The sequence below is a fragment of the Nyctereutes procyonoides genome, unplaced genomic scaffold, assembly GCF_905146905.1.
Source record: "Nyctereutes procyonoides isolate TBG_1078 unplaced genomic scaffold, NYPRO_anot_genome, whole genome shotgun sequence".
NCBI lineage: Eukaryota > Metazoa > Chordata > Mammalia > Carnivora > Canidae > Nyctereutes > Nyctereutes procyonoides.
Genome location: NW_026575152.1, coordinates 3178961 through 3195355, shown reverse-complemented (window position 1 = coordinate 3195355; position 16395 = coordinate 3178961). Strand labels below are relative to the sequence as shown.

Sequence of the window (16395 nt, the reverse complement as noted above, 5' to 3'; positions counted from 1 at the left end):
GTAAGACCGTGACCCTATTACTTGGTGTAATAATTTTCCCATCCATAAAATGGGAACAGCAGCAAATTCTTCTTCATTCGGTTTTTATAACATTAAGCAAGTTAATAAATAGAAATTTCCTCAAATAATACATAGTACCAGTATATGTATTAACTATTATGTTTTGCAGAACAGATAACTCTAAGTTAAGGCAAGAGGTTCATGTTATAAATAACATAAAGCAGAATTATTTCCACTTAATCCTTTGTACTTTATTTCCCAATGTGAGAATAAACATATATCCTTTACTTCACAGAAGAATATTTAATATTCATTTCTAGAAGTCATGCTATTTATTTTCTGCCTTGAGTATTCAAATAAGGTCATATATCAGATTCCTTGTAGGAAATATAATTAATGGAACTGTTCATTAATTGTGAGGAAGAAGGAGTAAATACAATGAATCTGTCTTAAGGGAAAACTGGTGAATATAATAAAACATTATTGGAAAAAAAGAAATACATAATTAATAGATCTGATAAGGGCATATGGTATCTTTTTATCAGGAATACACTGTGGCATGTTTTCTTTAATTTCCCAGACCTTCCCTATGATTCAACCTGGTACCTCCTAAACTCAAGCTCCACTGAAAGAACATTGTTCAGTCACATTAGATACTGGAAAAAAAAAAACAAACTGTAAATGAAGCACTGTTGATATTTTGTTCTTTATATAACATCAGTATACTAATTCTGACATCAGTATACACTGTCAGTTCATTTTGTCTCACAATATAATAGAAAAGAGCCCATTTGGAGACTCCAGGAGAGAGAAGTCAGATAGTGGTATGATTTCTGCAACATCATCTATTGTAGACATTGCATAGAGTTGGAATTTTTTGTTTGTGAGTGTTTATTGCTATTGTTTCTCATTCAGTGAATTTAATTCTCTCTCTTATTACTGGAAATCACTTTTTTCATGTCTCAAAAATAACCCCAAGTGGTGTATTCTGCATTTTTGTTAATTTTTTTTACTGTGTCATCTACTCACTCATTCATTTGTTCATTCATTCATTCATAGTGAATCAATTTATTGGTTTGTACTTGATAATATTCTAGGCACTGGTGTTTCAATGTAAACAACCCATACTAAATCCTGCCTTCATGGTATTTGAACTTTAGAGAGGAGAGGTAGACAATAAACAAATATATATGTCAGAGATGATAGATGCTATTATGAAGAATAAATCAGGGTTTGGAAAATAGAAAGTGACCCTAAAGTATGATATTGTTTCAAACAGATGGCCAAAGAAAGCCATTCTCATTAAGGGAAATTTTAGCAGAGATCATAATGAATAAAGTGGAGTGGGTACATGAGTACATCTATGGGAAGAGGGTTGAGAAAAAGTGCAAAAGCAATAGGGTAAACATTTGGCCATTTCAGAATCAACAGAGTGCCCTGTGGCTGGAGCAGAGTGATTGAGGGGGCAAGTAATAAGAGATCAGGGGAGAGAGAAACCAGATCATGAAGAGCCTTGTAGGCCAAAGAAAGACTTGAGATCTTGCTTTACATGAGATGGGAGACCATTTGAGTGTTTAGGGAAAAAATGGCATAGATAGACTTTATTTTAAAAGTATTACTCTGAGTTTGGAGACAGAGTAGAAAAAGGCATAAGACTCCTACAGGTGAGAGATGATGGCAGCTTAAACTGGAAGGGTAAAAGTTAAGAGGGTAAACATTGGTGGGATTTTGGACACATTTTAAATATGAATCTGCAGGATTTTTTAATGGATTATATAGGGGATATCAAAAAAGATCAGTGTTGAAGATTATTCCTGATTTTAATGTTCTCTATGCCCCCCCCTTTTTTATTTCTTTTGCGATCTTTCTGATGTTGCAAATAAGTAGGTGTATCATAATATAGAGATTAATGAAGTATTTGTTGGTTTGGCTTAATTTTCTTAGTACTAATGAGAGACTAAAGGAGAGATGGCAAATAATGTCCCTTTTGCTACGGTTACTATTCAGTCTTACAGGGAATGGTAATTTCTGGTAATCTATTTTTCTTTCACATAACTGAAAACCATACAAGTGCAGCTAGACTTGATTAATAATTTGAGGTGGATTCTAATAGACCGATAACAATGGGACAGAAACAGGATTCCTTATGCTTAGTGGAAGAAATAAGCAGGAATTTTTCCCCCAAAGGACAACTGATGAATTTTTAGTATAAAATCACACTGATTATATATTTAAGGAATGTGTTTATGATATGATAATACGTTTAAATGCAAAATGGCACCAAATGTTTTCCTAATAGTACTAAATTTTAAGAGGGATTTATTATTAATAATATGTATATTTCAGCAATTATTTTTGAAGACAAAAATAAAATGATTGTTTCAGTTATCAGTTTCTTTGTAATAAAGCATTTTAAAACTTGGCAGCCTAAAACAATATATATATATATATATATATATTAGATTTACTTATTTATAAGAAAATGAGAGCACAGAAGCAGGGGGTGGAATGGGGAGGGGCAGAGGGAGACAGAGAGATAATCTTTTTTTTTTTAAACATAAGAACTCTTTTTTTTTATTTATTCATGAGACACACACACAGAGAGAGAGAGAGAGAGAGAGAGAGAGAGAGAGAGAAGCAGAGACAGAAGCAGTGTCCATGCAGGGAGCCTGACGTGGGACTCGATCCTGGGTCTCCAGGATCAGGCCCTGTGCTGAAGGCTGCGCTAAACTGCTGACCCACCCGGGCTGCCCAACAGAGAGAGAATCTTAAGCAGACTCCACACTGAACACAGAGCCCTATGAAGGGCTCAATCCCACAACTCTGAGATCACAATCTGAGTTGAGTGCTTAACCAACTGTGTCATCCAGGTGCCCCAAACAATAATTTCTTATTGCTGTTTATGGTTCTCTAGGTTGACTAAACTTATGTAGACAGTTCTCATTTGAGGTTTTACAAGTGGGTACAGTAAGAAATAGGTGGAGAATGGAGTTATCTGAAGGCTGAAGTAGAGTAGATACCCAAGATGACTCCTTTATGGACTAGCCTGAATTTCCTGGCAGCATTTTCTCACAGTATCTTGAAGTGATTAGGCTTGTTACAAGACATCTGGCTTCCACATCTTTCTGTTGGTTAAGCAGTCACATAGTGTTAGTGGTCCCTGAAATAACTTCAGCATTCAGATACTTGTTAGAAGGACTCACAGAATTCAGTATGTAGTAATAAGGAACACATGTACTCTTCTCCCAACAATGTATGTGATACTTCTACCCATTAAAGCCCATTAGCAATACCCAAAGATTCAGAGGAACGCTGCTGTAACTAGAGTAGACAGAAATTCCAAACTCCTAGAAAGAGGTCAAGTGTTCAGCATTAGCAATATTGTTTATACAAATTGCTTAGGCACAGTGAGCAACTCTTATTATAACCTTTTTTAATTATTTAACTATAATTGACATACAGTTATATTAGTTTCAGGTATACAACAGCCTCTCATTATTTATGGAAAGTTTGATATGAGTGTAAGGCACCAGCTACCAATCAGATTCTCAAAAGTCAATCAGTGGCCCACCTTGAAAGCAAATCATTCTACAGATAGCGTATTAGTTTGCCAGGGCTGCCATAATGAAATACCACGGGTAGGTGGCTAAAAAAATAAAATAAAAATAAAAGTATTTTCTCACAGTTCTGAAAGAAATTATTTTAATTCCTGTTAGGAAACATAGTGTTATGTTACAATGATTCAACGATTCCATATATCACCAGGTGTTCATCACAACAAGTGACGTCCTTAATCCGCATCACCTATTTAACCCAACCCATCACTCACCTCACCCCTAGTAATCATTAGTTTGTTCTCTATAATTAAGAATATGTTTCTCGGTTTCTCTCTCTCTCTCTCTTTTTCTCTCTCTCTCTTCTCCACTTTGCTCATTTGTTTTGTTTCTTTATTTCCACATATGAGTGAAATCTTACAGTCTCTCTCACTGGCTTATTTCACTTAGCATTATGCTCTTTAACTCCATCCATGTCATGGTAAATGGCAAGATTTCATTCTTTTCTTGTGGCTGAGTAATATTACATTGTGTATATGTACCACATCTTCTTTATACATTCATTAATTGATAGAGTCTTGGGCTATTTCCATATCTTGGCTATATAATGATAAATAATGCTGCTATAAACATAGGGATGCATGTATTCCTTTAAATTAGTGTTTTTGTATTCTTTGGGTAAATACCTAGTAGTGTTATTGCTGGATCATAGGATAGTTCTATTTTTAACTTCTTGAGGAAACTCAATACCGTTTTCCAGAGAGGAATGACAAAAGTTTGCAGCAATCTTTAATCAACTACACTGAATAAAAATGCTGTGTGATAGTCTTTTCTTAATCAGTGTTCAGCTCTACTAAATTCTCAGTCAGATATAAGGAGTTTGGGTTTGAGGGAGTGTAGAAGGAAATAGATTTCCTTGCATGTTTATGTATATTCATCAATGTACTTATTTGAATATATTTTCCACTGCTATTTTAATTTCCCTTAAATTCGGGAACTTCACTTAAATGTCACCATATTTGAATTAATTTTTAGTCCTTAAAATCTTAGGTTCAGAATATCAAAGAATTATGGCTTTAAAAAATTAGTTTGCTAAATCCCCAATTATAAATACCAACAGTAGAATTTGAATTGAAATAACAACTACCAAACAATACTTTCTATATTATGTAATACAAATATACTATACAAGTATATTTTTATGCAAACTTTCTTCCTTTAGGTCTGTCAAAATAAATTTTAAATGAATAGTATACCTATTATTTGACTTTTTAAAATTGCATTACTAATATATGATGAATGCTCTACTAGCAAGAAAAACCATAATTTTATATTCTGATAAATAAAATTATTTTTACATAAATTAAAGCCAAAACAAATTTTGTCTAATTTGTGTTAAAAGATATGCAGTATCTCCCAGACATATTAAGCCTCAGAGAAAAAAAATAATGGGAAAAATAAGCAAATACTTTGATGTGCATAGTAGCTTTGTGTTACTGTCCAGATCCTTCTCACACATTGTCCAGATGATTTCAGGAAGACATGTGCAAGATATAGAATTTGTCCACATTAATACATGTTAAAATTCATGGCATACCTCTCACCCTAGCTCCAACTCACACATCCATTTTATTCCTTAAATTTAAATCTCACTGAATTTTTTTATTGTTGCATAGGTTGGTGCCTTAGATTTTCTGAGTTCTACAAGTGGTACTATAGAAGACAGTCTTTGTTACAAAGCTTATTTCAGTCTTCTTTCAGAACATTGGGCCATATTCTGCTTTCTCTAGTCAGTCTCTTTGGCATGTTTAGTGGACAAGAATTACTGAGCATCTGTCAAAAGTTACCTTGGAAAATGGAGTTCTGGGATCCACTTCTTCTACAGCTGACTTAAACAGAACCCCAAAAACTGCAAGATACATAGATTTGGATTGGCTTTCATGACTTGCAAGAGTAGGGATTTTATAGGAACATCCTGAATTTAGAGTTACAGACACAGAACATGGCAGGATAGGTAAAATTCAGGTACAGAATATGGAAAGCTATTTCTGGGTTCATTTGCACATAAAGACAAAATGTTGAACTACTGTAGGAAAATCCTAAAGCCAATAAAATTTTTGAAAACTTGAAAAATAAAAGCAACTTTATATTTCTTGAAAAAAATAACTTTTAAGGAGCTGAGTCATTATGACTTCAGCGTTGGTTTGGGGATCTACCTCAGTGAAACATATGTTCTATCTGCCAGCAAGATGCCAGGACAATTTTATTTAAAAGCAGTTGGAAATCAATATGTAGTCTGTGCTGTGTTCTTCAACACCTATTCGTCCTCAGCGTGTAGAAAACTTTAATATGAAATAATAGAAGAGGCAGCAATCATTGCTGTGCACACCTATAAGAACAAGATCTCTTTTAACATCTACTGCAGATATCAGATTCAGAATGGGCTGAAGGTAAACACTTAAGATGATGACATCATTATCAATGATAATTTAAGCAACTAATCTCATGTATAGCACATACAATGTTTATTTCTTACTCTAAATGTTACCATTTCATATACATTCTGGATCATAAACACCCACTTTTGTTGTTTTTAAATATAATCTCTAGCATTGCTTCAGAGTTTACTTGTAACCATGAAGTGTACTGTAACATATTTTTCCTTAGTTAAGAAATTAGCAATCAGGGTACAATTCAAAGACTATGATTCATTATTAATATGTCCATTTGAGATGGACCGTGAATATGAGAAGCTATCAAAAGTTGACTCATCATGAATTTAGTTTATCTAGCAGTAACTTTCATCTCTTCTATTTTGGTATTGTCTACTTCTTTAACAAACAAATTTTAGAAGTTGAATGATATCATTGTGCAGCTGCATCTGTAAAATAAGTTGTCCCTGGATAAAGTGCAATGAATTCTATCATCTATCAAATAATTTAGAAATGGTTATATTTTCTCTAACTACATGAGATTAGAGAATATAAATAATAAAATGTTTTTTAAGACATTGGTCATCCATTGTTTTAATTATATGATACAGAGGTATTAAATAGCCATAATGACAGGTACAATTGAAAAAGTAAAATAAGCAAATACTCTGTTCTGAAGTTTTTTTTTTTATTTTTTTTTATTTTTTTTTGTTCTGAAGTTTTTGTGTCACAAATTGAGCATTTCTTCAGTGCAGTTTTCACACCGCACATAATTTTGATAAATTCTATTATGCCTAGTAATTGTGCAGGAAAAATATTGGCACAAATTTAAAGTTGGATAATTATGAAAAATCAGAAAATTCTATTTACTCTTGTTATAGTGAAGATAATGTAGAGGAATTTATTAACATCACTTTAAAATGCATTCCAAAGAGGTAAGGAAAAGTGTAATGTGTTTGCACAGAAACTTACTTTTATACTCTTGAATAGTGGCTGGTTCATAGCACAGAAAATTGGAAGGTAGACAATTGCAGATGGATGTATTAGACTCTAATTAACAGCCTAATACAAATAATTGTGAAGGTGGATAGAATTTGAATATTCTGAGTACTGTTGGTGTCAGATTCTTACCTAAGAAAATTGTCTGTGTTAAGTTCCTGCATTATATTATCAACAGTCAGCTTCTCTCTGTAGTAGACATGTCCTTTCCTGCAGGTAATCTGTTTTACTCTGGTAATTCTGATAGGAAGTCTTTATGTCAAGAGTTGTGACAAACAATTATGAAGTTGGCTAAACCTGTTATTTTAGAATTTTACTGCATATATTTCTTATTAAGAATAGAGATTAATTTAGAGTAGTTAGGCTCTGCCTAACAGGAAAGACTTTGGCAGCAGTATTTGATCCTGAAAGTTTTTAAAAATCTGAGCAGAGTTGTCAAAGCATAATTAAGGGTAGAGGAATTAAGCTCACTTTTCTCCCTTAAGTGTCTCTGTGAGGCAATAGAACCTTTGGCAACAGATCCAAGTAGAAAAATGGAGCAATGCCAGTTGCTGTAACATGATAAAGAGAGATTGATCATAATTTCCGGTAGTAATGCCCACAGGAATAAAGTTGACAGTGGTCTATCCTCTTATTAACATTAGCCATTTCTCTCCTTCTCTTTTCTTGCTCTTTCTTATGGGCCTTAGTCACTTGGCGATATTATGTGTCACTGGTTTTGTCATCTATCACTATTTGTGCTACATTGTTGAATGTGGTGAGTCATTCAGAGCAATTAATTAACATTTATTGAGTCCCTGCTATGTGTAAAGCTTATGTAAAGGTATTGGGAGAAATATTTTATTCTGATTATAGAAAGCTACAGTAAATCATAATGCTTGTTGTAGAGAGATACAGTCTGGAGAAGTGCAAAGTATTTCAAAAGTATAAAGATGGAATTGAGAAAAGGGAAGTGTCATGAGATCTGAGCCAAAGGAGAAGAGCTAAGGTCCCAAGCTAGGCCATGAGGGTCTAAATATTCAGTGGTGTGTTTCCTATGTGGTAAGGACAAAGTTGTTTGGTGTGAAGGCCATTGTGTGTTTTGTAAAGAACTTAGACTACTCCTATAGGCATTGAAGTACAAAAAGTAAGCAAGAGTTGTATCTTGCGCTGTTTGTGATGCTTTAACAAATTACCACAGATTAGGAAGCTTATAAACAACCGAAATTTATTTCTCACAGTTGTGGAGATTGAGAAGCCAGGATCAAATCACCAGCAGATTTAATGACTGATGAATACCCACTTCTTAGCCATCTTTTTGTCTTCTCTCTATAATCTTACATGTAGAAGGGGCAAATGAGCTCTCTGGGAACTCTTTAATCAGGTAATACTTTGCACTCATGAGGACTCTGGCCTTATGACCTAAACACCTCCCAAACATCCCGCCTCCTGATACTATCTGGTTAGTGTGTTAGGATTTCAACATATGAAATTTAGAGGGACACAAATATCAGACCATAGCAAGTTGAGTAAATAGTAAGATGCAAGAAAAAGAAATGTTCATAATGTTTCTTGAGTTGAATTTCCAAAGAATGAGTCCTGAACTTTATTTGAAATTTGTCAATCCCTAGACTATCAAAGGAAACTAATCAAATATAAATTATAAGAAATCATAATTTTCATATCATCCAGTATCACTGATTACCTGCGTCTATACATGCCCCAAATAGGATGAAAACTGCTTATATTCATATTGAAACAATAGAGTTTGCAGGTTATCTAGGCTATCAAAAATATAAGAGATCCATTCATGTATATTTATCTAATGATTATATCTTTAAAAGTTGTAGTTAGCGTATTGGTTTCATATTGCTGCTATAACAAGTTACCACAAATATGATGGCTTAAAATAACTCACATTTAGTATGTTATAGCTCTGGAAGTCAGAAATCAGAACTAGGTCTCCCAGGACTAAAGTCAGTGTTGGCGGAATTCTTTCTAGAAGCTCTAGGGGCTGGTGCATTTACTTGCTCTTTTGAGATTCTATAGTTTGTCTGCATTCCTTGGCTCATTACTTCCTTCCGTCTTAAAAACCATCAGTGGCCTGTCAAATCTTTCTCACACTGCATGATTCTAATTTATTTACTATCTTTTCCAATAAAAGATGTTTGTAAATGCAAATATCATTTTTATATTCTTTAAATTCCCTATTTCAGAGCTTAGTATAGAACTGGTGTATAATACACAAATAATAGATGAAATGATTGAATTATTAAATGAATGATGAAAAAAACATTTAATTAAGACCAAATTTCTTCTCAAGTCTTTCATCCTATTCAAATAAAGTTAATCATTTTATTAAAGTGACCATTGATAACCTGAAATCCCTAACAAAGCCTGTCAAGCTATACATGTAGTATCAGGCTATTAAATTTTCTGTAGCTTATCGTCTTTTTCTGTACAACTCTAAACATAGCTGGACCAATCCTATGTAAAGATTATTTATTATGAGACCAACTTGATGCTAGGGAATTCAGTATTCAATTCCCTTTGTTGGTCAAGATCTCATCTTATCTCCTGAAAAATGTGGCTTCGGCATTGCTGGTATTTCTCTGATAACCAGTGTCTAAAAGACAACTGCATTCCTGCCAACTGCCTATTTGGAATATTTTTAAAGGTGTTTATTTATTTGACAAAAAGAGAGCAAGCACAAGCAGGGGGAGCAGCAGAGGGAGAGGGAGAAACAGGCTCCTCACTGAGCAGGGAGTTTGATGTGGGGCTCAGTCCTGGGACCCTGGGTCATGACCTGAGCTGAAGACAGATAGTTAACAGACTGAGCCACCCAGGCACCCCATTTTTAAATAGTACCTTTCCTGACATTTTTCATTGCCAAATGCTAGAAATTTTAGGATATAGACTCATTTCTCCAAAGTGGAAATCTTGAATGCTGTCTACTTCTTTAGAGTATTAATCCTCAGTAAACATGGTTATTGTGTCATCTTACAAATAAAGAAATCGAAGCTTAGAGCAGTTAAGAACCTGAACTGAGGACATGGTGTTGGTAAATAGCTCAGCTGGAACTGTAACTCAGTTTTTTGTTGTTTTTTTTTTGTTTTAATTCTGAAAACGGGCTTTAACTACTATACTGCAAAAGGTCTATAGTGTTTTTATTTTAGACATGATTCTGACTGTTGGTTTTATATAACCTATAGGAATACAGGTAGAAATACAGAGAAAAGGAGAGAAAAGATGAAAAGTGAAGAGAGAAAGGAAACAGAAGGAAAGGCAAAGGAAGGGAGAAAAGATGTAAGAAAGCATCTGTCAGTTCTTTAGATTTGGCATTTATTGAAATCATAATCCTACTAAGATTATTAATTTCTTTTATTAAGAGACCTAATAATTTTGAATCATCTTTGGATCGAACGCCACATGGAATATTGGTCAGTTTTCATAGATTCAAGAATATAATTTGCCTTACTGGTTTAAACAGGAGGAATTTTAATTTGATAAATTACCAAATTTCTGGGAAGGTGAGCACCTAGTTCTTGGATACAGAGGGACAAAATTCCAGGAAAGATTCCCGGAAAGATTCCTTCCTGGAAAGGATATGATATGCTGCCAGACCAAGAACACAAATAGGAAAAGAGAGTGAGACATGGAGTTTTCAGGTTTCAAAATGTAGGTATTTTTTTTTTAAGAGAGAAAGAAAATGAGAATTTGAGAATTGGCATTGTGTGTCTGATTTGAGGTACTTTATGATTAGGGAGGTTAAGGTTGTCTGAGAAGGGTTAGGCAAGATCATTAATATAAAATTTATCTAATGTTCCTTTTTTAAAAAAATATTTGACATTGAATACATTATTTTCTTTTATTTTAAACTTTATACTCCCTTCACCCATTGCTCTCACCCATCACCCCCTGCCTCTGACAACCACTCATCTGTCCACTGTATCTATGAGCTTATTAGTTTTTTGGGATTTTTTGTTTTTATTTGGTTTTTTTTTTTTGAGATTCCATATATAAGAGAGACCATACAATATTTGCCTTTCTCTGTCTAACTTATTTCACTTAGCATAATTTAGCATAATACACTTGGTATCCATCCATGTTGTCACGAATGAAAGATTTCATTATTTTTTATGGCTGAATAATACTCTATTACATGTGTGTATACATACATACACATGTCTCTCCCCCATAAATACATATATGTATTTATACATATATATATAAAATATATATATAAAATATATATATATATATCTTTATCTTTATCTTTATCTTCTTTATCCATTCATCCATTGATGGACTTTGGTTGTTTCTGTATCTTGGATATTGTAAATAGTGCTGCAATGAACATGGAAGTTCACATATATTTTTGATTCAGTGTTTTCATCTGGGGTGAGGGGATAAATACCCAGCAGTGGACTTGCTGGATCATATGGTAGCTCTGTTTTTAATTTTGTTTAGGAAACTCCATACTCTTTTCCACAGTAGCTATACCAATTTACATACCCAGCAATAGTGTGCAAGAGTTCGTTACATCATCACCAACATTTGTTATGTTTTTATCTTTTTGATAATAGCCATTCTAACAGGTGTGATGTGATATCTCATTGTGGTTTTGAGCTGCAGTTCCCTGATGATTAATGATACTGAGCAGTTTTTCATGAACCTGTTGGTTATCTGTATGTCTTCTTTGGAAAAATGTCTATTCATTTTAATCTACTTGTTTTCAGTAGGGTGATGCCTTACAAAATTGTACCTGAAGTTACTTTAATCCATCAAATATTCTTTCTAAAGACAATAAACTTGTAGCTTTTGCTAGGGATGGAAGGACAGCCAGTCCTCTGGTTTCCATATCCATCTTCATTCCCACGTTCACAGGTATATAGCTGTACCCATGGTCCCATAATAATGGTAGAGTTGTTTAGGAATGGGGTTGTGCATGACTGGCTCAGGTTTCAGATTACTTGTCTCTTGTCTGCTTTCCAGTTTGTTTTTTTCTGTCTACTCTCAAAATGTTTATATTTTACAATGGATCTTAAAAATTTATTGTTTTCTATTTTCTGTTTAAAAATATATATAGTTATATACACATTTAGTTATATGTGTATATATATATATACATATATATATCTCCATATCGACAGTCTTCATATTCATTTTTTTAATATTTTATTTATTTATTTATTTATTTATTTATTTATTTATTTGAGACACACACACAGAGAGAGAGAGAGAGAGAGAGAGAGAGAGAGGCAGAGACACAGGTAGAGGGAGAAGCAGGCTCCATGCAGAGAGCCCGACGTGGAACTCGATCCCGGATCTCCAGGATCAGGCACTGGGCTGAAGGCGGCACTAAACCACTGAGCCAGCCAGGCTGCCCTTCATATTCATTTTGTAAAGGCACTTGAAGTCTATGTTAAAACTAAGCTGAATACTACACACGTGATTATAAAATGTAACAAATAATAAATATTTGACTTTGTGTGAATATTGGTAAAGGGTAAAAGCTTATGTTTACTTAGTTTGACAGAATCACATAGTGGTTAGCTTCATGAATTTTAAGTTTCTTCTTCTTTGTAACAGACTATATTCATTAATGCTTAAGGAGAGCTAGTTTTAAAAAATTGGAATTGTCTTTTCTTTGAAATATGTCTTAATAAAGCTATTAGGAAAGAATCAGAACTTCATGAATAATCATTTCTATATAATGGTAAATATCTGGAACTGACTTGTCTTAACATTATCCAATTTAGTGCTTGCAAAGATTTGATGAAAGCTTCAATGAAGTTCTAAAAAATGTGTACATAAACTCAGAAAAGTGTAGAGAAAAATTCACAGGTTCAAAATTCTCTCTGAGAGATGAGTACAAAGTACACATATAAAAAAGTGAGACACATTTCCATAAACCACATGGTTTAACATCATTACTTTCAGTCTTATAAGTTAGTTTTAGCTTTAGTGACAAATATAGAATGAGATTTATTAATATACACAAAATTCTGTTTTTCATTATATTCATGTTGTATAATTAGGTTATCAGCTACATAATTTAATACATTTTTATGTGGTAAAAACAGTTTAACTTTTAGCAGCTGCCTTTAATAAAGCTTTATACTTACTCAGATTTAAATTACCTGTTGACTTGAGTAAGTAATTATAATTTTGTCCTAACACTATGTAACATATGGTGTTTACATTCTTCTCAAGAGCTCCTTGAGGGGAAAAAAAATACAGAAACATTAATATAAATAGCAATTTAAGGAACCAATGAAAAATATATACAAAGATTAATGGTCGTTAGCAGGATATTAAGTAGTTGTTAAAGTATTTGAATTTGTCTTACTGGATTATTGACTTATGAGATTGTATTTTCAATTTTTTGCTAGATGTTGCCATTTTTAAATAATATATTCATTTTGAGTAATCTGTTTTCTAAATTGAGGTTATATATATTTTTTATTATTGTTGAATTCATTTTAAGCCATGTATGCCTCTTTCTGAATAACAAAGCATTATTTAATGTCTATATTTATATTTTAGACTTCAACATTTATGAGGCAGATAACCCAGTATTTTTTTAATTAAAAAGTATAAGACAAAATTTAAGACAGCATTACAAGTTAAAAACATAGTAAAAACTCTAGTATAATTTTAAAATGGGGCATGCTCAAATGTTTGCTCGAAGTTATGTTTAGAATGTTGCTCTGCTAAACCACAAAGTCTCTTTAAACTCATAGTTTATCTAAAAGGTAATTATAGTACAGGCTTTAATTTATTGAGTGCTTCTAATGGGCTAGACAGATTTTAAATGTTTACATATATTTTTCTCAGGGAAAATGCCACAAATTAGATGAGGTATTTTAAGTCCATTTTTCATAAAAAGAAACTGAGTCTAGAGTCTTTCATATTTCTAAAACATCTCTAATAAATGGCAGAGCCAGAGTGATTTCAAAACCCATGCTTGAAGCTACTATGCTATACTTAATATTACACCTTGAACTATATGCAATTGTCTGTCACCTGAATTAATGGGTTGAAGACGGGGACTAGATCAGAGTATCTTTAAGAACAACCACTCAAAGAGTTTTTTTAATTAGATAATCCAGTATCATAGAAGAGCTTATTATCAAAATTTCTATTAATGTAAACTATGAAAAATAATTTTAAATAAATCTAATAGTCTCTAGTTCTTTCTATAGTTGCAGTTGACTCCATTGTTTCTGTGGAGTAATTTATTCCTCATTTTACCTTGGGATTTAAGGAAATTATTATCTTCTGAATTCATAGGAGAGGAATCTGTTTCCTCTAACCTTATCTAGATCGCTTTTAGGGGTTTAGATAAACGTGAGCCTAAAGTAATGTATTAAGCTACATCTGAATCAGCATAAGTAATACATATATTTTTTTAAAAAAGAAGATACTCTGATTCGTAGTGAATCATTTTTCAGATATTAAGGGGCAGTTTTAACCTGAGGCAAGAAACTTTTGGAGATTGAGCTCAAATGATACTAATATGTGAAGATGGAATATTATATTGTCTTAGGTCATAGGCCCCTGCTCTGCTGACTTTCTTTGCTCTAGACACTCACTCCCTGGTTGATCTCATACCATCTCTGAACTGATGTCTCCAAACCATATTTGACCTATATCCCAGATCTGATTCCAGACTCATATACACAAATGCCTGCTCATTATCTCCACTTGGATATTTAACCAGGATCCCCAACTAGACAAAACGATTCAAAATTTTTTATTCTTAGCCCATTTATAAGTGTCACTGTCCTAAATCTATTCTCTGAGTGTCCGTATTTCCTTCACAATTTCAATAAAAAGTTTTCTTGACTCCTTCATTGCCCGGGCGAAAGGGGAAGAAAAAAGGAAAGAAAAGAAAAAGAGTAAAATTTCATCCTTGATTCTTCTTATTACTTCCCACACCCATTCCATCATTAGCAAGTCAGCTCTGTCTTGAAAATATATAGGTATATTCCAAATCTGTCCATTTCTTCCACTCATGCTGCTATGACCATCATCATCTCTCAATTAGGCAGTCACAATCACTTCCTACTGGTCTTCCTGTTTCCACTCTCATCTCTCCTATAATCCATTTTCCACATAAGCCGAAGTTTTCTTTATAAAAGATAGATTGTGTCATCTCCTGCTTACCATGCTCCAGTGGTGTCTTCTCAATCATACCTTGGGGAAACTACCTGCCAAGGCCTCTGAGCCTGATATGTTATAGGCCACAGTAGCTTTTCTGATCTCCTCTCTGATTTTTCTTGCATGTTTTTTCTTGATTTGGCCATGCTGACCTCAGGAGAGTTGTACTAACTTTTTCTTTTGTTTCCATCTTTTATTCTCTAGATTACCTTATGGCTCATTCTGTCTTTGAATTTAAGAATCTGTAACTCTTTTGGCTCATCAGAAGAGCCTTCCACAACCTTTCCTAAAACAGCTTTCATATTGCAGCCCCTTTTCTTGCTTTGTTTTTCTTTCTGGCATTTATTATTTTTCATAGCACAAAACTGTTATCACTTGGCATGGCATTTTATATAGGTGTTTAAAATCCGTTTTGTTCAGTAAAATAGAAGCTCTATTGTCCATGCTGAGCTTTTAATACATATATTTGGGATCCCTGGGTGGCGCAGCGGTTTGGTGCCTGCCTTTGGCCCAGGGCGCGATCCTGGAGACCCGGGATCGAATCCCACGTCGGGCTCCCGGTGCATGGAGCCTGCTTCTCCCTCTGCCTGTGTCTCTGCCTCTCTCTCTCTCTCTCTCTCTCTCTCTGTGACTATCATAAATAAATAAATAAATAAATAAATAAATAAATATTAAAAAATAAAAAAATAAAAAAATAATACATATATTTATATGGTACACTTATATACTTACATGTGTATGTGTGTATATTTGTATGATATGCAGAGGAGTGTTTATTATGTTTTATATGAACAGAAATCATTATAACATAATTTTCTATGATACTGAATTATCTAACCAACATCCTGTGAATGACCATAAATTTACTCATCTACTACTTGTCTTCATCCAATCAATATATCACCTAGAATTAAGCAGACAATTGTGTATAATTCAAGATGCAACCTATGGTCCAGAAAAAAAGGAAAAAAGAAAGAGATGAGTGTTTTAATCTGATGAGTGTTTTAACCCATCTGGTGAGGATATTTAACACTCTCGTGTGTCCTTTCTTTCCCTTGACTACATCCAAAATTTTTTCTGACTTGAAAATCCTGGTAACATTTTTGGTATTTGGTTTTAGTTAGAAATTGTGTTCTGCTGCAAAAACAAAACAAAAAAAGAGAAAATAGAATAATGGTGATTTAAATTCTATTGTATTTATTCTTAAACATAAAATAGGTATGGAGGTGACAGCACAAATGGGGTAAATAAGGCTACTCATAATA

At 33.4% G+C, this 16395-nt stretch overlaps 1 protein-coding gene and 1 pseudogene across 2 annotated transcripts in view; both read left to right on the top strand.

Moving 5' to 3' along the window:
- Window positions 1-16395, top strand: part of CCSER1 (coiled-coil serine rich protein 1) — a 756597-nt gene that overhangs the window by 573788 nt on the left and 166414 nt on the right. The gene's annotated exons all lie outside the window — the stretch shown is intronic.
- The window catches only part of LOC129501926 (insulin-degrading enzyme-like), a 51169-nt pseudogene continuing 36742 nt past the window's right edge, over window positions 1969-16395 (top strand).